The 25,163-nt window shown below is 48.4% G+C and overlaps 1 protein-coding gene across 4 annotated transcripts in view; it reads right to left on the bottom strand.

The window, feature by feature from the left end:
• The window catches only part of Cldn14 (claudin 14), a 90,536-nt gene that overhangs the window by 53,704 nt on the left and 11,669 nt on the right, over window positions 1-25,163 (bottom strand). The window contains exons 1-2 of one of the 4 annotated variants that reach the window (XM_031364816.1): window positions 14,135-14,252; window positions 13,802-13,993 (exon numbers count right to left, since the gene is read on the bottom strand). The exons of 1 other annotated variant lie outside the window; for it this stretch is intronic. The gene's annotated coding sequence lies outside the window, so the exon portion shown is untranslated. Of the gene's footprint in view, window positions 1-13,801; window positions 14,253-25,163 lie in introns of those variants that run through there. 2 more of the 4 variants (XM_031364815.1, XM_031364814.1) reach the window with 2 other exon arrangements.

Here is a 25,163-nt window from a genome sequence, read left to right on the forward strand (position 1 = left end):
TATTAAAAAAAAAAAAAGAATGCAGGGGTGACTGGCTATAGTGACCCCAGATCTACAGCAAGAGGGAGCGTCCTGTCTGAGCTTGTCAGTGGTGTGAAGCAGCTACATACTGGTTTTCAGTGAAGGAGGCTATGCCCAGAGGATAACCTAACGTGACCAGTCCCACAGGTGTGCCCAGGGCTTTCCTGGTGAAACCAGGTCTTGCAGAGTTGGCAATCAGTATTAACTACCACACCAACCTAGAGTAACCCAGATTTATGGCCCAAGGAAATCATGGTAGTAATCCAGAAGAGGGAAGATGGAAGCTTAGGAGTTCAGTTTCCCTTCTCATTGTCCTGTGAACCACTTGGTACTTATTGAGGGTCTTCTTCTGAACATTTACCTCCATCATATATGTGCTAAAGATGATTTTGAGATGGTTGCCATAAAAGTCATATGCGCCAGAAAAGTGTTGAAAGGGATGCATGAGACAGTGAAAGAACCAAGAACTGGAAGGTGGGAATAATCCCACCCAACTTCTAACCCTAAAAAAAACCCACTTGAGTTGCAAGCAAAGCATTTAACTTTCTAGCATTGAAAACAAGAGAGGTGTGTCTTATAGCACTCTCTGTCCAATCAAAAGGGGCACAAAGGGGCACACTGACCAGAGAAACGCTGGCTCACCCAGAGAAACACACTTTTGTATTATTCTCACCTTTGAAAACACTTCTATCCTGCCCCAGCTGCTCTGAATGTAGTGATCCACATGGCAACAGAACTGCTTGACTGTCAGAGCAGACACCGATCTAGACTCAGGCCAGCAGTGAGGGAGCACTCTGGCTGATGTCTTCCTTTTTGGGTCTGTTTTAATGGTGTGACATTATCTTGCTGTCTGTGGATGTACCTACAGTCTCTTTCCTCTCAGGACATGGATCCCTTGGTGATCCATTCTTGGCAGTGTGTGATGCACACACATGTATGTATGTAGCCAAGCGTTGTAGCCAACTCTCTCTGGACACTAGTCCTGGCTTCTCTGCCCCGGCAGAACAAACCACAACTGGGCTTCAGACTCTGCTCACCACACTGCCAACATAGGGTTTTGTTGTTGTTGTTGTTGTTGTTGTTGTTGTTGAGATGCATGAGACAGTGGATTTCCAACTAGGATTCTTTTGTCTTAGCCTCCTCAGTAGCTGGGATTGTAGTCACGAGCCACTGCATCCTGATCATGTTTGAGATAAATTGGGAAGATATAGAAAGCCTTTCTCCCTTGCCCTCTCTGATCAGGACATTTTCCTATGACTTGCAGCCAGTGTCAGTACTACCCAATACTCTGCTTGCAGGAAATCCCCAGTGGCCCTGGGGCTAGTCTGAACCATATCCTATCCTCCAGGACCCCAGACTAGGAGTACAAGCAAGTCCCTCAGGCTGGGCGCTCACCATTTCTGGGTGGCGTCACGACTCCTCATGGCTGCTCATGCACAGTGGTCAGGGCTCCCCGCCGTGCCTGCGGTCTCCTCCTCAGAGCCCCGGAGGGGCTCTTCTAGGAGGCCCCAGCTTGACCAACAATCCTCCCAAGCAGATGGCTGGAACCAGGACAGCCCACCGGTGGCCATGCAAGCACCCAGGCGGTGTGCAGCAAGGGATGAATAATTGATACATGGAGTGGAATTACAGCCGTGGGTTCCGGTCCCTCCCGAAGCTGCACCTGTCCTGGGGAATACTGTTCTCAGAAGGGACACCCGTGCCAGCTTGCACAAAATATATTGCCTCATTGGTAGGCACACATTTGGATACTCAATATCATGTTCAAATGTGTTCGCACAGACAGGATTAATTAACATGACCTGGAAAAGTCTGCGTGTAGTTGGAGGGGGCAGGAGGAGGGAAGACTTATTTATTGCTTTTCTTATTGCTAGGCAGCAGGGCTGAGAAAGTCCAGCAGCTTCCAACAGTCCCTCTTCCCCAACTCTAACGAAATCGGCAAAGGGATCCAAGCTGCTGAGACAGAAGCTGCCCTACATCAGGAGGCAGAGACTACATCAATGTCCAAGCTGCACCGCTCAGAAAACAATGCAATGAACAAGTGCTCACAGAACTACATTTGGGGGCTGGGAGGGTGGAGACACTGAATAGACAAACGAAAACTCCAAAGAAATAATACAGTGTGCACGCAGCAATGGGAGCAAAGATGGAGCAGGTTACAGAATATGTCTAAGGCTTTCAGTGTTCCCCATCGTAGACTCTCCTATGGCAATATATTGTTATTTGGCAGCAACCATGGATACTAGAACAGCTGAGAACTGTACACAATTGTCACACCAGCTCAATGAGACTGAATTCTTCTTGGACCACTTCATGAAGAAGTCAACTGAGGCAGTGTTCCCAAGACTGGCCAGCTCAAGCTGGGACTTAAGTCCAGGATCCCGCTCTAATGCCATACACGGAAAACCTGCTCTGTTAGTCAATATCACACACACTCACCATACACATACACCATACACATACACACCATACACATACACACCATACACATACACACCATACACAAACACACCATACACACACCGTACATACACACACCATACACACACCGTACACATATACACCATACACAAACACACCATACACACACACATTATACACACACACGTCATACACATACACCATCCACACACATCACATACACACCACATACATCACACAGACATATCATACACACACATCATACACACATACACCATATACACACTGATGTGTTAGAATGGTGGGTAGCATCAGAACATACCACACACTAGGCCCAGACAGGTCCACGTGTAAGAGGTTTAATTGAGAGAGAGAGAGAGAGAGAGAAAGAGAGAGAGAGAGAGAGAGAGAGGAGTGTTCCCTGTGTGTGTGTATGTGTGTGTGTGTGTGTGTGTGTATATATATATATATATATATGAAGTAGTGGCCGTAGGTAAAGGTGAGAGGTGAGTCCAATGGGTTCTGGGAATATGGCAGATGTTGCCTCGGCAACAGTCTGTGAGGCCTGCCCATGTGACGTCAAAGGCTTTGGAGGCCCTGATGCTAACACACACACATCATACACACACACCATATACACACATCACACATATGACTCACAACACATATCACACACACACACCATACACACATCATACACACACACTCATACTCACATATACACTCACACATACATACACATTACTCATACACACATCATTCACAACACACATCACACATACATCATATTCACACATCATACACATATTATACAAACATGTACAGCATGCACACACATCACACACACATACTCACATATTCATATACACACATACACACACTCACATACACACTCATATACACATATCATTCATACACACAGATCACACATCATATTCACACATCACATAAACACACTATACATACATGCACAACATACACATCACACATAAATATTACACACACACATCACACACACACATATCACACACACACACATACACACATCCCTCTTTCCAATATATGACGAGGTAAAATTGAACTAAGATGGCAGAAAGTGAGCCCTGAAAAGCAGAGGGTTACCCAGTTCTGTAACCTCCTTCCTAGTGTTTGTTTAAGTTTTTGGGTCAATCCCTAAAATGGGCAGCAAAGTGAGATGCCGAGGGCTACCTATCCACTTTTAGTAGGCGAAGAAGCTGAGTCACCCAAGAGTCCCCACACCTGCAGCCAGGGTCCTCTGTTAGCTGGGATGCTAGCAGCTAGGTTTTCGTTTAGGGTCCCAGAAAGTGACACTTGAGATCTTAAGAGTCCTATAGGCTCTTGGCTCCCCAAGCCCAGGTCTCCACTTACCAGAGAGCTGGCAGAGGATGTCATGCAGGAATCAGGAGCTGACAGGGGATGTCATGCAGGAATCAGGAGGCAGCAGGCTCACCCTGCACCTTCACCAGGTCCTCATTTTGTTCTTGCCTAGCCTTCCCTATGGCGGACCTTTCTGGGGATGGTCTCTGTATCAGAGATTCAAGTCTGAGCCCGGACAGGGACACCCCTGTGAAAGGAGCCCCTCAGACATCTCCAACTCTCCTACAGTGTGGATTCTAGGTGTCCGGTGAAATACTGACATTTTCCTCTGAGGTCCCCCTGTTACACACACCTCTGAGGATCTCCAGAGGAAGAGCTCTTGGGCTGAACAGTGAATTTGAGGCTAGGGAGAACGCAAACTTTCCTGCTCTCTGGCCGCAGGCAGGCAGTCCATCCCCTAGAGCAAGGCACACTCTCACAAGCCCACAGAGCCACATGAGATGTCTCCGTGCTTTACACTGGCTCTGTGTGTACTTTAGCATGAACTCTTACTCCTTCCTTGAGGCAGGACTGCAAATTAGCTTTATATGGGCTGGGACAGTTGGGAGAGATAGGCAGAGATCTGATTGATAAATGGTGACAGGAGCCCAACTGTAAGGACGTGGTAGAGCAGCCGGGTGATAGCTACTGGCACAATACCTTTACTAATCGCCGAAAGGAACGCAATCACAAAACCACAATGCCCTGGCCACTTCGGTGGGTGTTGGTTGCCTTTGCTTGGCTAGAGGGACTGTAAACACCAGGTCGGCGCCCGTGGTTTGTGGGTAGACACAGAAAAGCTTGCAGGGCTCTTGGTAATTGAAAACTATATGGGTCTTCAGCCCTGTACCAGTGCAGGGGGCTCTGGTTGGGTTGTGGGGGTGTGGGGGGTTTGGAGGAGTGGGGGTGGAGGCATGACAGACAGAAACCCACAGAGAGAGAAAGAGGGAGGGGGGAGAAGAGGGATGCTGGGAGAGGGGAGAGGAAAGAAGTGTGGGTGGAGACAGGAAGGGGAGGGACTGTGGGCGGAGAGAGGAAGGGGAAGGGCTTTGCTCTTTCTCCACGTAAGTCAGAGCTATAGACAGCGGTGGCCTCTCGAGTTCTAACAGGAATGTTTTTAAAGAGCTTTGGAGTCTCAGGTGTGAGCGAGCCACAGTAAGGGTCTGAGTTGAGGCAGGGACTGGTGCTTGGTTTGGTCTGATCCCTTCAGGACTAGTTAAAGGTCATCCTTCCCATACGCTAGGCTTGCGTCCAGACACTGGAGTCCATTCTTGCCCCGTTTTTGAAGGCAAGGACTCCCCTCACCCTCCAGAAGATCACAGACGACCATCAAAGGACCTCTCAGTATCTAAGGGCTTAGCAAAAGGAGTTTGTTCTCTCGCGCTGGATCGGCTTCTTGCGTGTCCACTTCCCCAGATGCCTGAGCTCTGAGGATCTGGACAGTTGAAGACTCATTTCTTCCTTATTGAAATACTCGGCAGGGGTGTGTGTGTGTGTGTGTGATATTATTTGTTTTGTAGTGTGTCCGTATATATCAACAGGAAGTTCCATATAAAGCCCAAGACCCTGTGGTACTTTTTAACTGAAATAAGCTGATCCCCTCCCCCCACCACACACACTCTGATGTGTTTATAAAAAGATAAAGAGAGAAGGTATATGTTCTGTGGAGGTGTGGTGAGGTATGGGGAAAGGGGTTGCCTCTCTCAGGAGGGACCAACTACACGATGGTATAGTATAGAGTTTATTCAGGGCATGGGGAAGGGAGTTAAGAGGGTGGTAGAGGCAGAGAAAGGCAGAGAGAGGGAGAGGGAGAAGGGGAATAGAGGCTGACCATAAGCATGTGGAGAAAGAGGGGGGAGGGAAAAGCAAGGGAGCAAGAGAGAAATGAGAGGGCAAGAGAGCAAGGAGGGGCTAGCAGCTCCCTTTATAGTGGGCTAGGCCTACCTGGCTGTTGCTAGGTAACTGTGGGTGGAGCTTAGACAGAATGCTAACACACCTAGTTAAAATGCTCATGAATCTGTGGTGTTAAAGACCAGGATTGCTTGTGCTCAAACAGCCCCGGAGGCCCACTGAGGCTAGTGAGGGGTTGCCTGTTTTGGAACATGGATCTCATCAAGAAAGGATGATCCTCCCATGTGGTCTTTAGACCCTCCATAAGCATGATTTGGGTCCCCTGGACAGCTGCCTCCAGGAAACAGCTTGCAGCCTGGGGCTTGTTACACTTCTGAGGTTATGGACTCTCAGACCACTCTGCTTCATTCTGGAGTTGAAGTGGATCTCAGGGAGCCCACATGAGACAGGATTTCACCTCTGCACTGTGCTGAGCTACTTTTCCTAAGCAGCACGCTCATCCTGTCCTGCTGACTATACTGTGCCATTTGAGGAAGTCAACTCTGTGGTCCTGTCCCAGAGTCTGGTTCAGCACTCGTAGATTCTAGGCACCCAGGGCAATTGCCCATATCATTTCCTCCAGGGCTTATAGCTATGGGCTTATTTAAATTATTTATTATTTTGTGTATATGGGTATTTTTGCCTGCAGATGTGTTTGTGTACATGTGCATGCAGTGCCCTGGAGGCCAGAAGAGGGTGTTGAATCCCCTGCTAGGGACTGTTGTGAGCCAAGGATTGAACTCTGGCCCTTTTCAGAAGCAGTACGTGCTCTTAACCTGTGAGCCTTCGCTCCGGCTTCTTATTTATTTATCCTCATAAGTCATGGTGCTTCTAAGTGAATACATTCCATCTTGAGGGTGACTGGAGGACTCTGATTCGAATCCATCCTGTGCGGAAAGGTTCATAGCACTTCCTGTTCACTTCCAGGCACTGGCTTTACCTCCCTCTGCCTCTGTCGGAGCCTCACTCAGCACAAGCATCATCTCTGTTGTGAACATCCAAAGACTGTGCAAATGCGAACCTTTTACTCCAAAGTTCAAACACTCACTGAGAACAGCAATTGAGGGCAATGCCCATGCGTGTTGCAGGATATTTGATCACACCGTGAACCTTGAGTTATGTTATTGAAAAAAGCTGTCGTTAGTTGTGGTGTGGCTCAGCCCTTAGCACACACCTTTAATCCCAAACACTGAAGGTAAAGTTAATTTGTAGGCGGAAGCACCCATGTTTGAAAGTGATGTCTAATTGAGTGGCAGACAAAGTGATGAATCAGTGAAAGATTGATAGAATAGGATATAACCAACTCTCAGGATAAGAGAGAGGAAAGAGAAGCTGCTTAAGAGAGCAGTGCAGAGAAGAAGGAAGGAGGCCATTTTACCAGGAGAGTTGTACAGAGACAGGTTGAAGAGAGAACAAGGTAGACAAAGGTAAAGACAGAATGAGCCAGAGAATGAGAAGGAGCCAGAAGATTAGAACAGATTGACAGTTAGTTTGAGGCCAGGAAGAGCAAAAAGTCAGGGGCCGAGGGAGAAGCCAGAATGAGTTAGTGAGCCTGGAGAGGAGTTTGAGCCAGAACAGCTGAGTTGAACCAGCCAGCCAGAGTTCTTCAGCAGTAAGTCTCAGAGGCTGAGTGCATTCTAGGCCTAGGTTAGATTGTCTGTAGGCAAGAAGCTTCCAGGACTGAGCCTAGGTTAGCAGAGAGAGGCAGTAAGCCTCAGAGACGACAACTCCATCAGGAGAATAAAAGTCACATTTGTACATAGATCCATCCCGAGCTTCCAATAAGTTTCAACTTGTAACCGAGCATTTCTTTTACACCACAGTAGTCTGGAGAATTTGTAAGCAGCCAAAGCCTTTTTACTACTGAGATGATGACGGTATTTAAACAACGGCCATAAGTCAGGTCTTCTTCTCTGAAGGAGAAGGATGTCGCCACCACCTTTGCATCCAGGATACTGGGCATTATCTGGAGTCGGTCTTTATTGCTCCAACTGAGTGATGATAGTGTCACTAGTGGCCTCTAGTGGTCAGAGTTAAGGGCACAGCATGACCCTCCCAACAAGGAAGGGTCATGCTCTTTATAATCCATGGTGCTGAGGCTAACCCGCGGCATGGCGCTAAGGCTGCACATTGGATAAAAATGAGTGCTTTTTAAACATTCCTAGGGAAATGACTGGGATTCACTTTTCAAGTCACAACAGTAACAAAATTACAGTTATAAGGTAGCAATGAAACAGTTTTATAGTTGAGGGTCACTATAACATAAGGAACTGTATTAAAGGGCCACAGCTTTAGGAAGGTTGAGAACCACTACTTTAAAGAAAAACACATTTTAAAGTCAAAAACTCTTTAGAGTACCATCAAGTTGATGGCTTCTGCACTCTAGAATATGGAGAAGGAGCTGGCTGTGGGACAGGAGCTGGATCGGTGGAAACCCTTGTCTTTTGTTTTGAGACAAGGTATCCAGTAGCCCAGGCTAGCCTCAGCTTATTACTTGTCTTAGTTAGGGTTTCTATGGCTGTGAAGAGACACCATAACCAAGGCAACTCTTATTAAGGACAGCACTTAATTGGGGCTGGCTTACAGTTTCAGAGGTTCAGCCCATTATCATCATAGCAGGAAGCATGGCAGCATGCAGGCGGATGTGGGGCTGGAGGAGCTGAGAGTTCTACAACTTGATCAGCAGGCAGCAGGAAGAGAACTGGCTAAGACCTCAAAGCCCACCCCTCCAGTGACACACTTCCTCCCACAAGGCCACACCCCCTAGAAGTGCTCTCTGTGGCCAAGCATTCAAACACTTGAGTCTGTGGGGGCCATTCCTACTCAAACTGCTATACTACTCAACTTACTATGTAGTTGAAAAGGACCTTGAACTCCTGATCCTTCTGCCTCCCCCTCCCGAGTGCCAGATGGAAGCAGGGCTTCATGCACACTAGGCGAGCACTCTACCTACTGAGCTATTTCCCGGCCCCAGGACTTGCTTTCCTTCCACTGTTCTGCCTCTTGTAACTCATGCAGATCTTACCTACTTAAAGCACACTTGAACAGCGCAACGTGAATGAATGATCAGAAAACAAGACTCTTATTGAAAGAAAACGTTCTCTAGCTGGTTGCTTCAGGAGGCTGGGAACACCATCCCAACAGGGTTCCTCTGAGCACCAGAGGCCGGCAGACACCGGTGGGGTGTTCATCAGAGATCTGGCTATTAGGGGAATCAGAAACACGTGGAGGGGCCAGCTGGCTTCACATGATGGATGGATTGTGGGAGAGGGATATTAAATGTGATGGTCCCCAGGCCAAGCCTCTGACACTAATAAGCCTTAACTCTGGGGAGTGGGTCCCCTTGACTAGGTTAGGCAGTAGACCAAGGGTGGTTGGGAGGGAGGGGCACTGGCACAGGATGGCTGGCCTGCAGACCCCAGCTGGAGTCCTGCATCTGTCTGCCTGTGGCCATGCACGCCAGGAGGCCACTCACCCTCCACCTGATCATGACTTTAATGAGCTGTGAATGGCAGCAGAAACTGGGAAGGCCCTTGCACCTGACCTGTCACCTCCCTCTCCAAAGACCCAGAGGGAGACACAGCCCTGGGGAGAAGCTGCAGCTGCTCCTCCTGAGTTCTCGGGTCACCACAGGCTGGCTCCGTGCCTTACAGCCATTTTCTGCCTTCCCACCTGATGATCTCTGGGTCTTTGTTTGCTGAGCTTCATCCCTCTGGGTGCACTGCATGATCTGTCCTTTCTACTGGACACATACATCCTTCCTCTCTCCCTGATCAGCCTCTACCTCAGCCATCTCCACCTACCTCACCCACCCCATCCCTTCAGGTAGTATCCCTGCCTCTCCAGCAGGTCAAAGCCTTGGGACTGTCTGCTGACCGAGGGGCTCAGTAAGTAACAGAGCAAGCCTATCCAGAGGTGCTCTCCTGCAAGGGCAGCAGGGAGTGAAGAGCAGAGGGGTCTCTCAGGTGTGGGACCTGGCCTTGGGCATCCTTCTCTTGCTTTTGTAGGTGGGAAGTGAGTATAAAGCCAGAGAGAAGCTGTGTGCTGGCCAGAGAGAATACTGGGAGGAGGGGCAGTGTCTTAGGGTTTTACTGCTGTGAACAGACACCATGACCAAGGCAACCTTATAATAAGAACAACGTTCAATCCAGTATCATCAAGGCAGGATCATGGCAGCATCCAGGCAGGAGGAGCTGAGAGGTCTACATCTTCACCTGAAGGCTGCTAGCAGAATACTGATTTCCAGGCAGCTAGGACTAGTGTCTTAAAGCCCACACCCACAGAGACACCTACTCCAACAAGGCCACACCTCCAAATAGTGCCACTCCCTGGGCCAAGCATATACAAACCATCAGAGGCAGACTAACCAGACTCAATGTCCCTCACTTCCCCTCCCGTGTGTGGACACTCTCCAGAGGACACGGAGCTGACCATGAAGGGTAGCAGGCCATTCCTCTGCGAAGTCAAGGCCTCCTCCGCCACAGTGACCAAAGCCTACCTGACTCTTCTCACTGCTCCTACATCTCCCAGGCATGGCCTAGTTTCTAAAGAGTTCAAGACATTGGCTTTTCTATATGTCTAGTGTCTGGATAGGCTGTGAGCAACTTCAGAGGGAGAACTGTGGGGTTTTTTTCTCCCCCTGTTAGTCTCCAAACTTAGCGCCATGCCTCGACCATAGAGACACTCAACAGAGGTGCACAGAACCGGCTTCTACAGGGTCACCCTCCTCCTGTGCTCAGGGATCTTTTCCGTGGTTTGCTTTTCCACTTGTCTGTCTTAAAGCAGAATGTTCGACGCCTTCATGTGTTCCCCATGACATACACGTGAATGGGCGCATCGAAACTACAGAGGATCCTTACTGAAGCCAAAGCTGCAGGCGTGTGAGGGAGGACTGTAAGTAGAGAAAGTTGTATGTAATGTGGAAAGGTAACTGATGAAAAGTAGCTGGTAGCCCCCAGGCACACACGCTACCCTGGGGTACAGAGTCCGTGCTGGGCCTCAGCTTATGGCAGATGCACAGCCATTACAAGATAACATACAGACCATACAACAACACACCTGTCTGCAGGACACTTCCCATAGACACCAAGGCTTCTCTGCCACAGGTCCCAGAAGAAGCACAATGGTCCAGCTCCTTCTGCTTGATTACATTCACACAAGTCTGTTATTCCCAGAGGCCCTGAGGAGCAGCCCTGCTGACCTCAGGTCAGGTTATGGTGGCCTTGTCTCCATGGCCTCGTTTGCCTCATCTGGGTGCCTCTGATGTGGAAGGGAGAGCCTGTGAGTCCAAGCTTTCTCAGTGAGGCTTCATCCTGAGCCCGCTCTTGCCCTCAGGGCTAGCCTCTGCCTGCCAGGCTCACCCGTGCATTCCTGGCCTCCTGCTGGTGAACTCCTTCAGGCTCAAGCACTGAGTAAATTGTGTACTGGTATTGTATGCCTGACAAAGGCTGAAGACACCACAACTCACACCAGAGTGTGACAGTGCTGTGAGAGGGCAGTTGTCTGAGCTCACTCTGAACACCTTAGCAGACAGGTAGCGGGTTAATTGGAGGAGATGCTCCAGGACCCTAACTGGGGACACAGGGCCAGAGACAGAGCTGAGCAGCAGACCAGCTGCCTACCGTGTGTGAGTCCCCAGGCTTCCACCCCAGCACCCCAGGAAAACAAACCAGCAAGCAAAACGGAAGCAAGCAAGGTGGATTTCTCCTTCTCCCCCTTGGAGATGAGGAGACAGACCATCGGTGGGTACAGTCAGTCCAAGCTACGCTGCCCTCATCCCTCACCCTGCTCTTCTAGCAGCTGACAGCCATCCTTCCTGGCTGCTGTTTTAATCATTTTTAAAGGACTGACAATAGCTGGAGGGAGCGGGACAGGAGGTTGTCTCACTCGAGATTTCTACAGTTTGCTAACAGTAAGAAATGGGAGAGGAGATAAAATTCCCTCATCCATCAGCCATCCACCCCCAAACATTTGCAACTGATTACACACCAAAGCTGGTACCCAAGGCATGTGCTGTTCCTGTGAGCAGCCAAGTGCAGGAGAGTAGCTCTGAACAGGAGAAAAATGCCCCCGCCTAATGAGATGGCTACGGAGACCGGTCATGTCTCTCAGCAGCGAACAGCCCAGCTCAAAAAAATAAGGAAATAAAGGGAGATCATTTCTATGGTTCCAGAGCCACACATGAGCTCTGGTGAGCTGAAGCTGCCATTCCAGGCAAATGGCTACCACTTTTGAGTCCTGTCCTCCCTTTAAGGTGTCCCATGGCAGACCGAGAAGCCTGGAGGCTATGTTCAGGGGGCCAGCTTGGGGTGCTTGGCATCTGGATTCCGTTCATAGCTAAGCCAAGTTGACTTGAGTTCCCTGAAGGGTCCTGTGGTGTTTGCTGATGTTTGTGGAGTGCTCACTCTCTCCAACCTCCTAGAAATGATCAGGGTTGGTTTGGGTTAAGACTCATACTGAAGCCCCCAAATCAGCTTTGTTTACAGAAAACTAGTTCTCGCTGGCCTAGAAGGAAGCCCCTGAATCCTTAGCACCAAGGAATCAAAACAAAATGGGAAGGACTCCCATTTTGTCTGAAATGAAGGCGTTTCGGTGCCAGGCCTTCCCCATGACAATGCACTCTCTCTGCCCAGGCCACTTCTGGACCGAGGTGGCATGCCTTTACAGTGGACGAAAAGCTAGATCCCCACAATTCGTCCAGCCAGGAGTGTTTCCAGCGGGTCACTTTTCTGAGATCATAATTCTTGAAGGCTCTGGACACCGCTTTTCTAGTGTGTGGAATGTGTTACGAAGAGATTGGAGTGGATTGGCATGCCACAGGCTAGAGCTGCCCTGACTCTCATGGACGTCACTGGGAAACACAGGACACAGAGGCCGTAGTTGGAAGGATCTGCCAGACTGGAATCAGACCTAGGAGACCCGTACTACACTCCAGCCCCGTATGGGGTGCACTGTTACGATTCAAAACAGAACTTACCAGCGATTTAGTCTCATTAAGTTGTAAGAAACCAGGCAGCCTGAGCCAAGGTCATATGTTTCTTCTGTATTCGTTCATTGCCAGTGTATGTAAAACCAAAGGAGCACAGGAGTCTGCAGGGGCCTGCATCACTGATGGATGGATGTGGAGTTGGTGGGGGAACTTTTCCAAGCCTTCTGGAAAGCCAGCTCATTAGGATTCCGTGGCCCACATGCAGCTGTCCTTGCTCCCTTGGGAGGGCTGGCCAGTGGGTGTGAAGGACAGCCTCCAGACAGCTAGGACCCACCTGCCACTCTGAGCTTTACTGGAAGCTTCTGAGACTGCAAATGGGGACAGACAGACTTTCTGCATTTGTGTATGTGTCTGTGTGTGTGTTTGAGTGTGTGTATGTGCTGTGTATGTGATGTATGCTATATGTGTGCTGTGTGTATATGTGTCTTTGGTGTGTACTGTGTGTATATGTGTGTGTTTATGGTGCGTGGTGTGTGTGTGGTGTGTGTATGTATGTGGTATGGGCTGTGTGTTGTGTGCTGTGTGCGTGTCTGTGGTGTGTATGTTTGGGGTGTGGGCTATGTGTGTGCTGTGTGTATCTGTGGTTTGGGCTGTGCATGTGTGTGTGTGTATGTGTGTATGTGTCTGTGTACATACCCCTTCCCTGGCACACTTTATGTACAGTCTGTATTTGGGGATACAAATTTTTGAAAGAAATTACCCCTTTGGTCATTTTTCATTCATTTTTACTCTCAAAAAAGCCAGCCTGTGAACATCAGCTCCAAATTGCAGTGTCTTATGACGGACACTTCACATGCGTTTAAGCTGGCTGATCAGTGGTGACCAATTTCATGACTTCACTTCCAAGTGCTGAGGTGGCCCTGACTGACTGGCTGGCAAACTGAGTAGTCACCTGGGGACCCTTCCATCTTGCAATGCGCAGAGCTGGGGCACAGAGTCATGTCAGTTACCTCTCTGGGGTTTTTGATTGATAAAGTGTGAACTCCATGACATTCTAGAAACACTAACGTAATTTGTACCAGACTCAGCCAAGGTTAGAAGTGCCCTAGGGCAGGTCTGTAATGTGACAGAGCCTGGCGTGGCTGCGGAGCCGGCCTCTTGTACCTGGTTCCTGTGACTCACTCCGTGGGGCCTTCATCACAGGGTCTCGTAGCCTAATCATTCATTGCCAGTGTGTTGTCAACGTTAATGTGGTCGGAGACAGCACTCTCTGAATGCAGTGGACTGGTCCTGCCTCTTCCACGACATGGTCTGGCCTCCTTTCTTCTCATCCCTTTGCTCCGTGGTGAGCAGGTTCTGTGGATGGGTGGTGACGTCTCCAGGGGGGACCAGTAGGGCCTCACCAGGATAGATTCCCATAAGTAGCAGGTGCCAGGTCCTGAGGGTTCTCTCCTTACCCAGCCATCCTCCTGGAAGTCTCAATAAATGGAATCTTACCTGTGGTCTCACAGGCTCTGAGCTGGACACTTGACCCCTGGCTGGTGGAATTGTTTTTGAAAGGCTGTGGAACCTTGCAGAGGGAAGCGGATGACTTGGAGGGTGGGCCCAGCCTCACTTCCTGCCTTCTGTTTGCTCCCCAACTGTTCACACACTATGACATCATGACCCTGCAGCCATGCCTCCCCATTGTCACAGACTGTGTCCTTTCAAACTGTGAGCAAAGCAAGCCTCTTTGCCCTTAATCACTTCTTATCTGGTTTTCTTAAGCAACGGGAAAATAACTAGTAGGTAGCTTTTACTGGATTCGTCCCTCCCTCCCTTCCTCCCTCCCTTCTCCCTTCCCTTCCCTCCCTCCCTCCCTCCCTCCCTCCTTCCTTCCCTTCTTCCTTCCCTCCCTCCTTTCTTCCCTCCATCCCTTCCTCCCTTCTTCCCTCCATCCCTTCCTCCCTTCTTCCCTCCATCCCTTCCTCCCTTCTTCTCTCCCTCCTTCCTTCCCTCTCTCCCTTCCTCCCTTCCTTCCTCCCTCCCTCCTTCCCTCCCTTCCTTCCTTTTTTTGATGTAAAGATATTTAATAGGAGATTTGCCAAAGTAAATTGTTAAAAGCAATGCTAATTAGAGATTAATTGCACTCAGCTCCCTAATATGTAATTGTCTTCCAGACCCAGAATTTTATGTGCACCAAATACTAACTGTCCTTCCCTGGATCCCCCAACTCCGGAACTGCCTTCTCTCCTGTGAGTTTAACTATTTTAGATAATTATATGTGACACCACTCAATAGTTGTTTTTCTGTGGAGATCTCATTTCACCGGGCATTGCATCCTCTAGATTCACCCGCATGATCACCCAGGGCAGTTTCCTCCTAGAGTTGAGTAAGATCCACTGCGCATGCACACACACCACATGATCACCCAGGGCAGTTTCCTCCTAGAGTTGAGTAAGATCCAGTGCGCATGCATACACACCGCAGTCTCCTTACCCACTCATCAGCTGCTTCCACATTTCACCTGTGTTGAACGATGCTGTAGCAAACACTGATTGCCGACAGCCTCCCTTTGAGGTCCTAACTGCAGTTCTTTGGGGTAAACGCCCTGATGTTGAATTGCTGGGTCATGGGTCTCTGTCCTTGGCTGTCTGAGGAGCCTCTATGCTGTTTCTACAGCTGTGGAGTTGTTCTGTCCTCTCACAGTGTGTTGCTTAGTTTTTGCCAATATGATACAAGCTAGAGTCTCATGGGGCAAGAGACCCTCAGTTGGACGGGTCTGTGGGCGTGTCCTTTATTAGTGATTGGTGTGGGGAGGGTGACTCCCACTATGGGCAGGGCCACCCCTGGGCAAGTAGTCCTGGATTATATAAGCAGTTTTGAGGAGCAAGCCAGTAAGCAGCTGCCCCGTCATCATTCCTTCCTGCCTGACTTTCCTCATGTTGACGGTAATCAAGATGTGTGAGCCAAGAAACTCTTTCCTTCCCAAGCTGATTTTGGTCAGTGTTTACACAGCAACAGGAACCAACAAGAGCACAGCTCTGATCAACTCGGCTCTGCTTTTTCCACATTCTCACCGGCACTTTTGATTATAGCCATCTTGACACGTGTGAAATGAAGCTCACAGTCGTTCTGACTCGAGTTTCCTGATGGGAGGTTCTGAGCCCTGCTCGAACACCCGCTGCACCATTATTTTATGTGTCAGAAATGTCTGTTCTACTGTTTTTTTTTTCTCTTTATACTCCAAGTCATGTTTCTGCTATCTTTTGAGTTGAAGGTTCTGTCTTTGTTTTGAATATTCACCCCTGTCAGCACGTGGCTTGCGCTTTCCGCCCTCACTCTGCATGCAGCCTGCCTCTTCTTCCTATGATTGTTTCTTTGCCCGCATATCACTGATTTGGTTGGTACACTCAGTCATTTCTTTTGGTGGCACTTCTGGGCAGATGCCGTGGTTTTCCGTGCTTCCATGGTCTTCCAGTGTTTGCCCCTAAGTATTGTAGGTCAATGAGGTGACTCAGCCACTTCTGAGGTGGTTTTTGTATGTGGAACCACAGTCCAGTTTCATCCAGTTCCCCCAGCATCGTTTCTTTACATGTCCTTACCCCAGTGTCTATGCTTGCACCCTCCCTGAAGATCTGCTGGTCCTACATCTGTGCGTTTCTCCACAGACTCTCACTTCTGTCCATAGGTCTGTCTGTCTGTCTTTACGCCACAAACACACTGTTCCCAACTACTGTAGGTTTGCGTTGTGACTTGCTTTTAGGAGGTGCAACGAATGTCTGTTTACCACCAGACAGGATGTCAGCAATACACCAAAGTGTGATCCGCTAAGCTTGTGAATTTAGTTGGGATGGCTGACAGCAACATGGAAGAGAGCTACATACCAGAACACAGGTGAGGCCTACATATGGAAACATGGATGGGGTTACAAACAGGAACATGGGTGGGGGTTACATACAGGAACATGAGTAAGAGTTACATACAGGAACATGGGTGAGGGTTATATACAGGAACATGGGTGAGGGCTACATACAGGAACATGGGTGAGGGCTACATACAGGAACATGAGTAAGAGTTACATACAGGAACATGGGTGAGGGTTACATACAGGAATATGGGTGAGGGTTACATACAGGAGCATGAGTGAGGGTTATATACAGGAACATGGGTGATAGTTACATACAGGAGCATGGGTGAGGGTTACATACAGGAACATGGGTGAGGGTTACATACAGGAACATGGGTGAGGGTTACATACAGGAACATGGCAATTATGGAGTTGCTAAGCCACTGAGGTATTGCCTCCCTTCCCAGCGATATTGATTTCTTGTTTGTTCTTGGGAGGAGGGAAACATGAATGCCTTGTGAACCTCCTGCTCATCAGTGAGGAGATGCTGGAGTGTGTCATGGCAAACCAAAGTGCCTTCCCTTCAGGGCAGCACTGGCCATGTCCAGCTCAGGACATCTCCACAGTGGTTTGTGATGTATTTGGGATAAGGACCTCCAGTGCCTCGGTGACTCTCCTCAGTGTTCTACCATTTGGATGCTCCCTGCCTCCATGTAGATTTTGGGATCATTTCTCTATTCCTGTGGATGCCATTAGGGTGCCATTAGGATTTTGATAGAGATTAGGGTTTGTGAAGTGTTTGGCATAGTATAGACATTTTAGTCAGGTTATCTTCCAACCCATGAGGACCGGCCCTTTTGTTGTTAGCCTTTCTTTTTTCATCAGTGTTCTGTGTTTGTTTTCATGGAGCAGAGTTGGAGTTAAGTTATATTTCACTACAAGCACAGCATAATGAGACAAACGTGTTTGGAAAGAAGAAAGATTTCGAGATCATGGGTGTGGCTTCTCGGAGCCCGGGGTGTGGTTTCCAGTGGGCGGAATTCCCACCTCCCTGGTTGGGTTCGTTTCTAAGTATTCTATTCCTCTTGGTACTGATGTGATTTTTTTTTCTTTTGTTCTTGGGCAGCAGATTGTGGGGGAAAAACTCCTACCTGATTTTTGCTGCAGCTCTTGTAGCCTAGAACTACTGAATTCATGTATTAGTTCCAATGGCTGCATCCGTAAGGTCCTCGTGGGGTCCTACAGATTGATCATCTGGCTTCTTCCTTCCTCATTTAGACACTCATGGTGGTCAGGAGCTGTATTGTGGTCCTCTGAAAATATGATACTTACAGTTAATGTTTCTTTATTTTGATGATTTGTACTGAGATAGCATATTTAATAAAGGTTTAAAGGACTTACTTTTAAATTTTTTAATGCATTATTTATTTTGCTTCACTTATTTTTATGTGTATGAGTGCTTTGCCTGGGTGCATGTCTGTGTACCACTTGTGTGCCTGGCCCCTGTGGAGGCTGGAAGCGGGGCACCAGACCCTGTGACACTGAATTAAAGTACTAGGTAGATGCTGGGACCGGAACTCAGGTCTCCTGTCGAGCAACCAGTGTCTTAACTGAGAATTCACCTGTCCGGCGCTGAGTGTTTCTGTCCTTGAGTCAGTTCCCAGGTCTGGTCCATTAGTAAGCTGGTTTATTTGTACTGAGGTATCTTCACTTTCTACACAGAAATTTTACTTCCTCAGATTTACAAATAGCTTAAATGTCTTTTGTTGTTGTTTCTGATTAGAAAAGTTCTTGGTCTGTATTTATCTGGGATACCCTTAATCCTGGGTAATCCAGTTAATCATACCCACACACCACTTGAATACATTTGGGGAAATCTCTGTTTATAAGCCCAGAGAAGAGCAGTTAAAGACCATCCAAATTCAGGAGTGTGATTCTAAAACAAACCGGTTGGTAAATGCTGAAGGTTTTACATGGCGTCTACAGACGCTTGTCTCTACAAGGATGTACTGGTGAGGCACAGACCTACAGCTGCAGCCCTTTCTGCTGAGTGACATCAGCTGACCCAGTGTGCTGCAGCCTTTCTGCTGTGTGACATCAGCTGACCCAGTGTGCTGCAGCTTTTCTGCTGAGTGACATCAGCTGACCCAGTGTGCTGCAGCCTTTCTGCTGTGTGACATCAGCTGATCCAGTGTGCTGCAGCCTTTCTGCTGTGTGACATCAGCTGACGCAACTCGTGTGCTGTGCTGGTCTCACCGCTCCGGCAGCTCTTCCATTCTCAAAGTCATACTTCATGATCGGCATGTTGTTAAACATGGTTCCGTCACTCTTGAGTGACAATGTCCCGTTGTCTCCTCCAAGTTGGTGTCTGGGTAGGTGGAGGCTGGTGAAAGCCGATGTGTCCTGGGCATTCGAGAAGGCAGTCAGAGGCAAGAACACCCATGTGTTGTGTTAGGTGCCCCCTTCCAAAGGAGTTGGCTGGCTGATGTCCATGGCTGATGAAGCTAAGGGCTACTGGTTCTTGGTCAGTATGGAATGGGGGGCCATGAACTATGGGCTTGGGCAGAGAAGACTCTGGAACGCTGACATGGCTTCCATGTGTGTTTCTGTATGCATTCGATGCAAGCCATGTGCCACAGGGCCGCCCTGCACTTCAGCGGAGCTATCTGGTGGCCTTGGTCTTGAGCCTCCATGTTCTGCTACATCACACTCTTCACCCTCTTTGTTTCTTAGGGCCCCTGTGTTGGTGAGAAGCCACCAGCATAGAGCTGTTGCCACAGTAGAGAGCACACTGAATGCTGCACCTTCTGATTCTCTTTCACTCAGCACATGCTTTTCCTATTTCTATCTCAGCCCAGAGGGGCACAGAGAGACCCACACACCTCACTGCTAATCTGACTATGTTTGTCCCACAATTTTCCAGGGCTGGAAAAAGCCAGGGGTCACTCCCTCTTTCTTCAGAGTATGACTTTATGGGTTAGCTCTCCGAGCCTGGCAGAGCCTGGCTTTCCAAGTTCATTGTTTGGATGCAAAGTCCTATTTGGAAAACTAGGAGCTGAATGTTATGTTCCCTGGGTTTACATTATAGCTACAATACTTTGGTCCTTTGTAGCCATAGTGTCAGACGAAAGGTATTTAAAAGAAAATCATGTGTACTGAACATGGATAGACTTTTCTCTTGTTTATTTCCTAAGAAGTTTACATGGTGTTTATATCATATTATAAGTAATCTAGAGGTGATTCACGTATATAGGAGGCTATGTGTAGGTTTGGTGTAGATACTATATTTTATTCAAGGGTCTTAAGCTCCTGGTTAGATTTAATTGTTAACATGACACAATCTAGAATAAATTAGGAAAAGAGTCTCAATGAGGCTTTATCTAGAGTAGGTTAGACTGTGGATGCGTCTGTGATGGACTGCCTTGAGTCTATTAGTTGATGGAGAAAGACCCTGCCACCCTACAGTGGGTGGCACCACTCCCTAGGTAGAAGGTTCTTGACTGTGTAGGTGGAGAGAGGGGCCTGAGCACAAGTATGCATGCATGTATTTGTTCTCTTTCTGCTCATGACTGTGATGTGACAGCTGCTGACATTCCTCCATTGAATCCCCTGAAATGATGGACCAGAACTGGAACCACAGCCAAATAACCTTTTCTCTGACGTCGCTTTTGTCAGAATACTTCATCATGGTGACTGGAAGGAAGCTGAGCCAGTGTCTTTCACAGTCCCTGGAGTCAGGGATTCCAAGGAACAGCTACACTTTCAGGCTTTTTGGTGGGTGACAGTGAGGTGAAGAACACTTGCTTTCATGGTTCTAAGCAATGGCATTGCCCTGACCATGTGTATTCCTAGGGATCATTTCTCCAAATGGCCGACTGTGTCCATTTTTCTACAGGGAAACAGAATCTCCAAGGAGATAGGACCAGGGTGGGTTTTTGGAGGAGAGAGGGAACTCTGGGAGAACAGGGTATTCACCAGGACAAGAAGTTGGGTCCCACCCTGAAGCCATCTGAGTCACTAAGAGGTATCCCAAGTCAAGAAGTTGTCAAAAAGAAAGAGGCAGCCCCACGGGAAGAACGAAACCAGGACTGAACATTCATCCAAGATTTCAGTTTCCAGGATGATCTTCAGCCACATTCTAGGCTAGGTCTCTCTCTGCTAAAGAGGAGGACCACTCTCCTCCCCTGCCCCATGAGCAGTTCCACCCATTCTCCACCATGGATAGCTTCCAGCCAATGTGTCGATTTGGATTTAGGAATGTCCCATCAGGCTTATTGTCATGATCCACAGCCTCTAAAGAATGCTTTTGCCCTTATCTCTAAAATATCCCTGACCCACTACCCAGGCTGTGCTCTCTCCCATGAACAAATTACACCTGGCTTCTTTCCACCTGGGCAGCAGACAGAGCGCATTTGACATGGAGACTTGGCTTGTCTCCGCAAGGTCTGTTTGTCAAGGAGTGTAGTATTGTGGTGAGCCCATTGGCCTGGGAATCCTAATAACCCTGGATTCATGGCAATTTGGGGTGAGTTATTTGTTCCTATTCTTCATGTAGCTTTTCTGTAGAACGGGGAAAATTATAATGCAGTGTGGTTTTGAAGCCATAACAAAATGATGGAAATGAAGGTGGTCACCTCTGTCTAACCATGGACTTGGGTGCCGCCAAAGAATGCAGAACGAAATGTTATCATTCTTCTGGGGAGTCGTGTTTCATAAAGAGTCTTGTGTTTTAGTCACTCATTTTGGAGGGAAATATACATTCATGTATAAGAAATAAAGAAAGAAATGAACTGTGGCCATCCAGGGTGGACAGGTTACATTCTCTGTGGTTGTTAGGGGCAAAACCCCATAAAGGTTTGCAACGAGAATCACAAAAGCCCCTGAGGAGCTCCATCTAGGCAGGGTCTATAGGGAGAATACTGTAGCCAGAACATCTCCACGGATCGTTGAGGCTTTATGTCTTACATCGTTGTGTAGAATGCATGCACTGCTTTAGGCTACCCCGCTAAGTATGTCGGCCGGTCTCCTTACTCTGGAACCACCTCCTAATAACCGAGCACACAAAACAGGCCTTTCTTTTCCCGAAGCTGTGAGTTGGTGTGCTATAAACATGGGTCTGAGGTTAGAATATTGAATTCCAGGAATATCAACAATCTGTCTTACCCCATTAATCAGAGATTTACAATCTCTCCAGTCTTAGGAGCCCTGGGGCTGTCGCTGATCATTCCCTGTCAAGGAGAGACTAATCATCCCGACATGTGCTTAAAGAGGCATTTTCCCCTTTGTTGACTTTGTGTAGGAAATGATTACGAGGGAAATGTTGGCCTGCTCAAAGATTCTGTGGCTTTGGGATGAGGCCTAAGAGCGGGGATGGTGGAGGTGTGGTGACACGCAGAGCCCCTTGGACAGGGCTCAGCCAAAGAAGTGCGGCAATTTGCTGGGTGAGGCCTCTACGTGGTCTCCTGCCCCAGAGTGACTGTGGTCTCCTGCCCCAGAGTGACTAAAGGAGTAGTTAGCCCTCCCCCCCTCCCCTCCCTCCCCTCCCTCCCCTCCCTTCCAGGGGCTGTATTTGACTTATATTATCAGGAGACAAGTACAGTTTCAACCCTGATCCTCCCAACCCTTAAGGGACGGGAAAGTCCAACTGGTGACCTAACAGTTCATTCTCCTAACCTTTCCGGCCCCAGCTGGTTCTTTCTCAGTTTGGCTAGGTTTGCTGAAAATGAGGTAGGTTGGGAGCATATTTCTGTGAGCACTGAGCCATGCACCCAAGGAGGGGGAGCACTTGAGCGAGTGACTCTCCCAAAGTCTCCTGCTGGCATCTCTTGGGTTGGAGGGACCCTGCAGGATCCCCTGAAAATGCCCAAATCCTCAAAAGCTCAGATCTCTATAATACAAAAGGACAGTATTCATGTCTCTTTCCACATGTCCTCCACATACTTCAGTCATCTCTATCCCTCTTATGACACCTAGCAGTCTTATTTTTGCTGTCCTGCTGGTTGTTTGTAAAGCAGTGTGTACTCGGGACAGATGCAATTCTATTTTGAAAATTTTTGATGTCGGTAGTCTGTGGATACACAGAGCACAGCCTAGATACAGACTGCTGGCCATATAACAAGTTTTCCACCACAGAAATCTGGTTTATGTCAAGAAAGATGCGTGTTTTCCCAGGCTGTGTGTAATCTCCATGCTCCGTGCTTGACTTGTGCGCAAAGATACAAGCTCCTGAGAACTCCAGCTATACCTAAGCCAAGGAAAACCCACAAATTAAGGGCCTAACTCTAAGGATTTTGGATGGAGCAACCACTGGGAGAAAGTCTAATGCCTCTGATTGAGTCCACAGAGTCAGCACCAGAAAGCCTGTTGCAGGATTTAGAAGACTGGCTTCAGATCCCAGGTAACTGCTGGGAGCGGGGGGTGGGCGGAGGAGGCTGAAGCTGAGTCACTTCAATTGGTTCAACATGGGTCTAACGTGTGAGTTCACATATGTGTGAGAGAGTGTGTGTGTATCTGGGGGTGTGCATGTCAATAAATGTGGTGTGTGGCATATGTGTGTTGTGAGTGTGGGGGTACCTATGATGTACATGTTATGAGTGTGTATGTGGTGTGTGAGTGTGTGTCTGTGAGTGTACATGTCAGTGAGTGTGGTATATATCTGTGATGTACATGTTAAGTGTGTATGTGTGTATGTACATGTGGGTGAGGGTTTGTCTGTGAGTGGCCATGTGTTGTGAGTATGGGTATGTGTCTGTGGTGTACATATTGTGTGTGTGTGTGTGTTTGTGTGGTGTGAGTGTGTGTGTGTATATGTGGGTGAGTGTGTGTTTGTGATGTATGTGTTGTGAGTGTGTGTATGTATCTGTGGGTGTGTGTGTGTCTGTGAGTGTACATGTCAGTGAGTGTGGTATATGTCTGTGGTGTACGTGTTAAGTGTGTATGTGTGTGGTGTGTGAGTGTGCATGCAGGTGAACATGCACATGTGTGAACATATCTGTAGAGGGCAGAGGTTGACACTGGGTTCTTCCTCCATTACTCTCCATTTTCCTTCTTGAGACAGGGTCTCCTGGAACCTGGAGCTCATAGTGCAGGTGAGCTGGCTGGCCAGCTTGCTTTGGCTTCTAAGAGCTGGAATGGCAGCAGGCCCTTCCAGGATTCCGTGTGTTGCGGTCTGTGGATCTGAACTCCAGCCCTCACACTTACACAGAAGCACAAGTCTAGGAGGTGGAGAACAGACTAGTAATGCAGCTGTCGATTTGCCATCAGGTACGGAGAGTGCTTGCAGTGGGAGCCATACCTCAGAAGCCTTAGAAAGACTGCACTCATGTGCATAAAGCGCCTAGGCACCAAGTGAGCACTTGGAAGCCTTAACAGATGTAAAGAAAAAAGAACTGCCTATGCCGGAGAGGGGCTCCATGGCTGAGGTACTCGCTCCGTGTGAAGACCTGAGCTCCGATCCCCAGAACCCAACTAAGAGCTGGACATGGCAGTGTGTACCCGAAACCTCACACTGCTGCAGGGAGTGGGGGTGAAGGCAGCTTACTGGCCCCCCAGTCCTGCTGAGATAGCAAGGGAGGGACCCTGTCTTAACAAACAAATCGGAGAGTGATAGAGGAAGATCTTGAAAATTGACCTCTTGCTTCTATGTAAACATACACAGACACAGATACATACACATGTGCATGCATGCACATACACACATTCATGTGCACGCACAGAGACACATGTACACATGCACACATATACACACATATGTGTACACACAATGCACACACAGACATGCATACAGAGAGAGACACACATACATATGCACAGTTGAGCATGCTGGCACTTATACACAGACACAGATACACATATGCATACATGCATACACACATTCATGTGTATAAGCACACACACACAGACACATGCACACATGCACACACATGAACGCACATGCATACATGTGTGTGTGCACACATACATATGCATGCACACACAGACACATGCACACACATATATGCACATACACATATAAGTGCACACATGCACATGCACACACATTCATTTTTTTAAGAGAGAGAGAGGCTGGAGAGATGACTTCACTAGGCCATTAAGAGCAAAAACTGGTCTTGGAGTAGATGGAAGTTGGGTTCTGGTACCCATAGCCAGTAGCCCACAACTGCCTGTAACTCCAGCTCCAGGGAATCCTACTGCACTCATGCACACACACACACACACACACATGTCATACAGACACCAATTAAAACTGAAATAAAATTTTAAAAGAGAGAGAAAATGCGATTAGGGGTTTTTGTTAGATTTTATACTTCATTTGGTGCATAGGTGCACATGAATGTGTCACGTTACAGGTATGAAGTCTAAGGACAATGGGGCATGAGTCAGTTCTCTCCTTCTACTGTGTGGGCATCAGCCTTGGCAGCAAGCACCTTTACCCAGTGAGCCATCTCACCAGCCCAGAAAAGGGAACATTTTTAATGGTGACTGTCCAGTTTGGGTTTGTAAGGCTTGGGCAAGGATCAGCCACGAGTGCACACCCAGCGTAGTGAAGCATCTCCCCCTGTCCCTGCTTTCACACCCAGCGCGATGAAGCATCTCCCCTGTCCCTGCACACCCAGCGTAGTGAAGCATCTCCCCTGTCCCTGCACACCCAGCGTAGTGAAGCATCTCCCCCTGTCCCTGCACACCCAGCGTAGTGAA

This window comes from Mastomys coucha, unplaced genomic scaffold, assembly GCF_008632895.1.
Source record: "Mastomys coucha isolate ucsf_1 unplaced genomic scaffold, UCSF_Mcou_1 pScaffold12, whole genome shotgun sequence".
NCBI classification, from domain to species: Eukaryota; Metazoa; Chordata; class Mammalia; order Rodentia; family Muridae; genus Mastomys; species Mastomys coucha.